This window comes from Leptonychotes weddellii, chromosome X, assembly GCF_054177405.1.
Source record: "Leptonychotes weddellii isolate Sample4059 chromosome X, ASM5417740v2, whole genome shotgun sequence".
Taxonomy (NCBI): domain Eukaryota; kingdom Metazoa; phylum Chordata; class Mammalia; order Carnivora; family Phocidae; genus Leptonychotes; species Leptonychotes weddellii.
Window position 1 is genome coordinate 19110617 of NC_138385.1, and position 6845 is coordinate 19117461.

General features: G+C 38.8%; 1 pseudogene; it reads left to right on the top strand.

Annotated features, from left to right (window-relative positions):
- The first annotated feature begins 315 nt into the window (after positions 1 to 315).
- On the top strand, positions 316 to 1361 carry LOC102728869 (queuine tRNA-ribosyltransferase accessory subunit 2 pseudogene; annotated as a pseudogene).
- The last annotated feature ends 5484 nt before the right edge of the window (positions 1362 to 6845 follow it).

The window sequence follows — 6845 nt, forward strand, 5'->3', positions numbered from 1 at the left end:
CATGTAGTCCTACCCACCATGCCTGTCCTTTTTTGTTCAGGAGGAAATAGGCATGGAGAGGTTAAGTGATTTGCCCAGGTGTCACAGCTGAGCAGAATTGAAACCCAATCTTCCAATTGCCTGGCCAAGGCTCTGTCCAAGTGAATACATGGTGAATGAATCTCTCCAAGTGATGGGGCTACAGTTAGTATGTGGTTAAACTATTAATGAGCCTGAAAGACAGACCACAGTGGATCTGTACAACCAGACAAAAGCATCTAGGCAAACTTTTGGCTTGTAACAGGTAATTGCATGGGCTCTCAAGAGACAAGTTACACATAGATCATGTGGTCAAATGAAGGTGTGTGCCCTGGGCCAACTGATCGTAGGGGCAATGTGTGAGCCCCACATTCCATGAAGATGTGAGCTTAGAGAACTATGAGAAGTTTGAGGGGTCTCAAGGACAAAACAAGTTGGGAGGTGTGCAGGACCTAGAAGAATATCTTAGAATGAAGCTGAGTCTTACCAAGGTAGTTAGTTAATGGCTGTTGCCTAGGAAAAATAAAAAACCTGGGCAAAACAGGGGACCACACCATGGACATTCCAACCTGCCTTCTGTACACAAAGACCAGCTCTGCCCCACACCTGACCCATCAGACACTGCATAGTCTCCATGAAGTTCCTGCCATGGCTCACCTTATACTGTCCTCATTGGCAGAACAACATGAAGCCTTGGCACAATATAAGGAAGGAATTGGAAAGTTTATAGGCATGCTAGAATCACTCTTGTACTGTTCCCTGCATGATCCCATCAGCCCCTGCCCAACTGGTTATGTAAAAAACAAGTCTGTGTCTGTGTGGGGTATTGGGGGATAAGTGGAGATGACTGCTTCCAAGTTCATGGCAATTCAGCAGGCCCTTCAGCCAGACTGATTCCAGTGTCTCTTGGAGAGGCACTGTGCAAGCAACTTCCACTAAAAGAGCCAGAAAGCCTGTTGATCAATTGCTTCTATTCCTGGGTAATCATCTACAGCTACAGGAAGAATCAGAGGTCCTTCAGAAAAGTACCAACATTGGAGTGATTGGAGATGGAGAGGTGATGGAGGAGGGGCTGAGGTCAGCATGGGAGATTGCCAAGCAGCCCATAGGTGGCTTCCTTCTGGATGGCTTTCAAGGGAATCCAGCAACCCTGGAAACTAGACTGTACTTGCTGTCATCAGTCACTACAGAGCTGCCAGAGGACAAATCAAGGCTCATTTTTGGAGTCAGACAGCCAGATGAGGTGCTCGAGTGTATTGAAAGGGGAGTGGACTTATTTGAGAGTTTTTTCCCCTTATCAAGTGACAGAGAGGGGATTTGCCCTGACTTTCAGCTTTCAGTAACTGTTTTAAATCTCTTTAAAAGTTTAAAATTTTTATGTTAGAGATTTGAGAGACAACCCTTATTCATTGAAGACTCCATTCTTTATGTGTATAACATTTGTAATAACTCCACCTTCATTTAAGAATGATGTGAAAAAAAGAATGATGTAAAAATACTCTTAATGGCTATATATTTCTGTATGATAATGTTATAAATTAGAAAGATTTCTTTTAGCAGCAACATATGGAGACATATAAAGTTATAGATGGATATAGATAAAATTTGCTAATAGAAGACACTAGCAAAATTGCTACATTTACATTAAGGATGGAGATAGTTCTTAGAGGGAAATTATCAGAAATACTAAGAACCTTGTGCCATGGCAAAGACTCAAGACACTGAGAATCTGGGCAGACTATCTCTGGGAGCAAATAGGAAGGTAAGGGCCTTTCCCTGGACAGAGAGTCTGACAGTTGGGAAATATTGTAGATTCTGATTATGTATATATCTAATTGAATGGATAAAAGTTTCTAGTAAACCACTTAGAATAATTTTAAGGATTGCTTTTGCATTGGAGTTCTATCTGACTACATATCAAGACAGTTGGTTGGAACTTTTCTGTCCTGTGTAGATGACACCTTTATCTTCAACAGTAAGTGAGCCAGTGGAGAGTTGATAAAATAACCATAGATTTCTCCCTTCATATCTGTCTGTGATTTTCTGGGTTTGGTAGGTAGGAAAGAGGGAGGGACAATAAAGTACTTGCTGAGCCAAGTTACAAACTTCCACTTTTATAGTTATCACTGTTACTAGCTTTAGAATGAAACTGTCTGCCATAGACTTCAGCTAAGAAACTGGTTTTGTGTTTGAAATTTAACTGCAGTGCAGTACTAAATTAAGTTGTGTATGTCTGTTCTGTTGGTGATGGTAGTATTAGTGGTCAAAGGAAGGGAACAACAAAAGGAGAAACCAGCAAGGAGTTGCACTTGCCACTACAATGTGCACTAGGCTCTGATAAGACTATTTATTTATTTATTTATTTATTTTTTTGAGAGACAGAGAGAATGAGAGACAGAGAGCATGAGAGGGAGGAGGGTCAGAGGGAGAAGCAGACTCCCTGCCGAGCAGGGAACCCGATGCGGGACTCGATCCCGGGACTCCAGGATCATGACCTGAGCCGAAGGCAGTCGCTTAACCAACTGAGCCACCCAGGCGCCCCTGATAAGACAATTTAAATAATGTTCTGTGAACACAATGAAGACTGCACCTACCACTGACCTGCAGAGCAAATGAGGAAGAAGTCTATGGTGTCTCCATTAACTTTTGAGCATTGTTAGTAAAACAAAATGTGGCTGAATTTGTAACTCTAAACTCACTGATAATATAGAGACTTACCAAATGCCAAAGATGACCAAACAACTAGAACCCCAAAATCTTTTGCACAACATATATATATACACTTACCCCTGACACTAGAATAAAAAGTCAAATTTACCCTACTGAAAGTGTAGTGGGAGAGCTGCCTTTGAGGAAATATTTGTGGTCCTATTTCCTTAGAGCCACTGCAAAGTTTCTGATAACATAGCTCTCAATATAGTTAAGGGCAATGATTTTACATTAGAACTGTAGGGTTGAAAAGGTCTTAAGGTTCATTACTCCAGTCCCACTCAGATTGAGCTCTCAGATCATCCTCTAAACAATCAAGAAAATCCTTTTCCTTTCAAAGAAGGTAACATTTTAGTTTTTAACTTAGTATGCTATTCTTACAGCATCTAAATGCTGTGATTTTTATAACATGTTAAAATACCTCATCATAGATAGTGTGATATTATGTATATGTTACCCAGGTTATACTTTAATTTGGGGGGGCAATTGATTTTCAAATTAAAAATCTACAATGATCAGATTAGGGCAGGACTAATCCACACTCCATGGGTTGTCAAGTAGCTTCTCTCAGAAAGGGTAGACTCCAGAGCCAGATTTTTCAAGTGCTTCTGTTATTCTATTTCTGTCAACACCTGAGGCTTTTGCTAGTTATCATACAGAATGTCAGAAATAGTCCTCTATTAGTGAAATTCATTGTTTGTTAATTACCATGATGGATTATTAGAAATGGGCTCTTGCTAGAGAAATGAAAGGTATTTAAGATACAGATATAAATATTGGCTAAAATATTTTAGCATTTTTCTTCAGATCTGATGAGTGTTTTGGAATCCAGTGAGGCATTCCTGTGGCTCCCCATTTGAGCCACTGTTCTAGGTTCTAGAGAATATCTTGTTGCCTATGTCGACTATAGACAAAAACTTATACCTCTGGAATAGTGAGTGTTGTATCTACCTTCAGTTTCCTTTCATGCAAGGTAGTGGTAAGAGCACCTAAAATGATAGAGAGCTAAGCCTTTACAGAGCTTACAGAACAGATTTATGATCAGTTTCTCCCTGCTTGATAAGGAATGTTTAATTAATATATATGTGGCCGAATTTGATCTTATACTTGCTTCCATTATAACCTGGTAGTGAGGTTTGAAGAAAGTAAGTAAACCTCACTCACCTCAAACTTCTTTATGACAACCCTTACCTAAAGAAAAGAACCTAAGAGTTGTGCATGATCAAATTGGCTTAGATCAGTTTGCAACAAAAACTTTTTCTGTAGCTGAGTTGAGTAATAGCTCTGTAAAGCAAAAACTTCACAAAGAAAGGAGAGATGAGTCCCAGGTAGGTGTTTTACTTCTGATCCCAGTCTCTTTTTTTGACATTTGTTGAGTTAATGTCTTTAGGGCTGGCCTGTCAGAGGAATATCAAAGCTCAGGTTCTTATAAGAAGTGAAAAAAAAATTCTGCCTTGCTGTGTAAGGATTAAATGTAGGTTTTTATTTTATTTTTGTTGTTGTTGTTGTTTTAGTCCAGGAATGTGTTAAATATCACAGATTTTCTAGTGCTTTGTTCTTCTCTCTGATATAAAACAGGAAAAGAATATTCATAAAAAGAAAGAAAACTGTTATCTGCCTTTGGCTTCTAGGAGAAAAGTGTGTATGTGGAGGGAGAGGATGGAAGGAAGACTAAACAAAGAAAGACCTGAGGAGTGAGAATTATCTTCTTCATAGACCTACTGCAGGGCCATTACCTGGTTTGGAAAGTATAAAAGAATGGCTTATCAGAGAAGAAGCTCATACTCTTATTTGACTCTCTCTCTCTGGAGTTCATAGGGGTCAGATTGAAAAACAACTCCAATCAATAACAAGGGACTGCTAGATCAAGTTAGTCTGGAATATACCCAGACCAAAGCTTCAGAAACAAACTTAAGAAAAGCAGGTGTCCAGGAATTTTAAGAAAAATCTTGTAGATCCTGAAAAAAACCAGTTAATTCAATGAAAAGTAAGAGGTAAAAAAAAAAAAAAGAAAGAAAGAAAGAGGAATCCTCCAGGCTTGCTCATCTCTGTTTCTGAATAAAGACACACTCTCCCTTGCAAGTCCAAATCTGGACTCAAACCTCTCTATGAATAATTGCCTGATTAGCATTGACTTATTGCTGCCTCTCTCCTTTATTCCCCACTACCACCATGTTCAATTCTTTGTATTTTAGACTCTTAAGCCCTTGTATTTGCATTTCCTTTCAGCTGTATTAGTTTACATTTGTTAGTACACAAGTATGAAAAGTTAAACTTTCCAAATATTGTCAAGTTTTCTCCCCAAATAAACAGTGAACCACCACCTCTGAATACTATATTGTTTCTATTTTATTATGGAAGAATCTATAACAGTCTCTAATTTTACTGCTTTAGAATAGAATGGCAGGATATTAACTAAGATTATTTAGGTAGCTCAGGGTAGAAAATTTTACTCTGAGAGTAATTAAGAACAAAACTAGAGAAAAAGAAGAGGCAGTGACTTTGAATTGTAGCTCTCTAATCTCCAAGTGGCTTTTTTGTTTCCCTGCCCCATGTGGAAGTTAAAACAAACAAACAAACCAACAAATAAACAAAAAAGAGGAGAATGGAAGAGAAGGAAGATAAAGAGAGAAAGGGAGAGGGGGAGGGACAGAGGGAGGGAGGGTGAGAGGGGTGGGTAGAACAAATTGGTGCTGGTTTGCTTGACAACAGTGAGAGTAGGAGACTCCTATGTGGAACATTTCTGCACAACTTTTGAAGGGATTGGTAGATAAGTAAGGACTAAGTATAACTCTCATGGAACAATCCCATTTTGGAACAGCTTGTTCAAAGGCATTATCTATGTGTAAACCCATGAAATATGTTATTGATACATGCACTATTTGTCCCAGTTGGGAATCTCCAACTTTAATGAGGATCCTATCCTCCCCATCTGTGCTTTAAGCCCTCCTAATCCATGTTCTGAGCAGCCTGGTTCTCCCGCCTTTACATATGCTGACTCTTATTTGACAATTCAAATAACTTTCCTCTGGGCACTATCTCCATCCACCCTTCATCTTATGCTTCAACTTCATAACACTGATAAATATAGTAGCCTTTTCTCCCATATTAGTTGTTAACGGAGATAAACTTATGTCCTTATTTTTTTTTTTTAAAGATTTTATTTATTTATTTGACAGAGAAAGACACAGCAAGAGAGGGAACACAAACGGGGAGTGGGAGAGGGAGAAGCAGACTCCCTGCCGAGCAGGGAGCCCGATGCGGGACTCGATCCAGGGAACTTATGTCCTTATTTTAAGGATATCCCATTTTATAATTTTCATACATAATAATTCTCATCTATAAATAATATTTTCATAATACTTATAAATCGAAGGTGAGGTCAGTCCATGGTGTCATTGGGTGGTGGATGAGGGAGCATCTTTCTGTCTCTCATTTTGTCATTTTTAAAAAAAGATTTTATTTATTTATTTGAAAGAAAGGGAGAGTGCGAGGACAAGCACAGGGGGAGGAGCAGAAGGAGATGATCAAGCAGACTCTGTGCTGAGCATGAAGCCTGACACAGGGCTCCATCTCATAACCCTTAAATCATGACCTGAGCTGAAATCAAGATTCAGATGCTTAACTGCTTAACTGACTGAGCCACCCAGGTGACCCTCATTTTATTCTTGATAACAAAGGTGCTTTGTGCCCCTGCCATAGTGTGAGCTGACTGATTATAGTAGAAGAAGAAGACTCCTATAGGTTCCCTACTAAGCTGATTTGAGTTCTGTTCCTCAACCATTGCTTCCAATGATGAAGAAAGGAAAATGGTAAGAGGCTCTATGTGCAATTCCTTATCATATCATTGTGAGACTTAAACTGTTTGTTGATTATATTGTTAGGTCACAGGTGAGAATCTTGGTATGAACAAAATAGTTGTCTGAAAATAAACTTTATAGTCAAGCTATATTATTAGAAAGATTTCTGAAATTATTAACATGATCCCTACAGAAGGAGAGAAGATGCCAAAATGAAAGAAAGTCCTATTTTCTACTTGCAAGGAATGCTGGTTACATGCAAAACAACGGAATATTTGAGGGCATAATTTATTGGAAATGTAAATATATCAACATTAT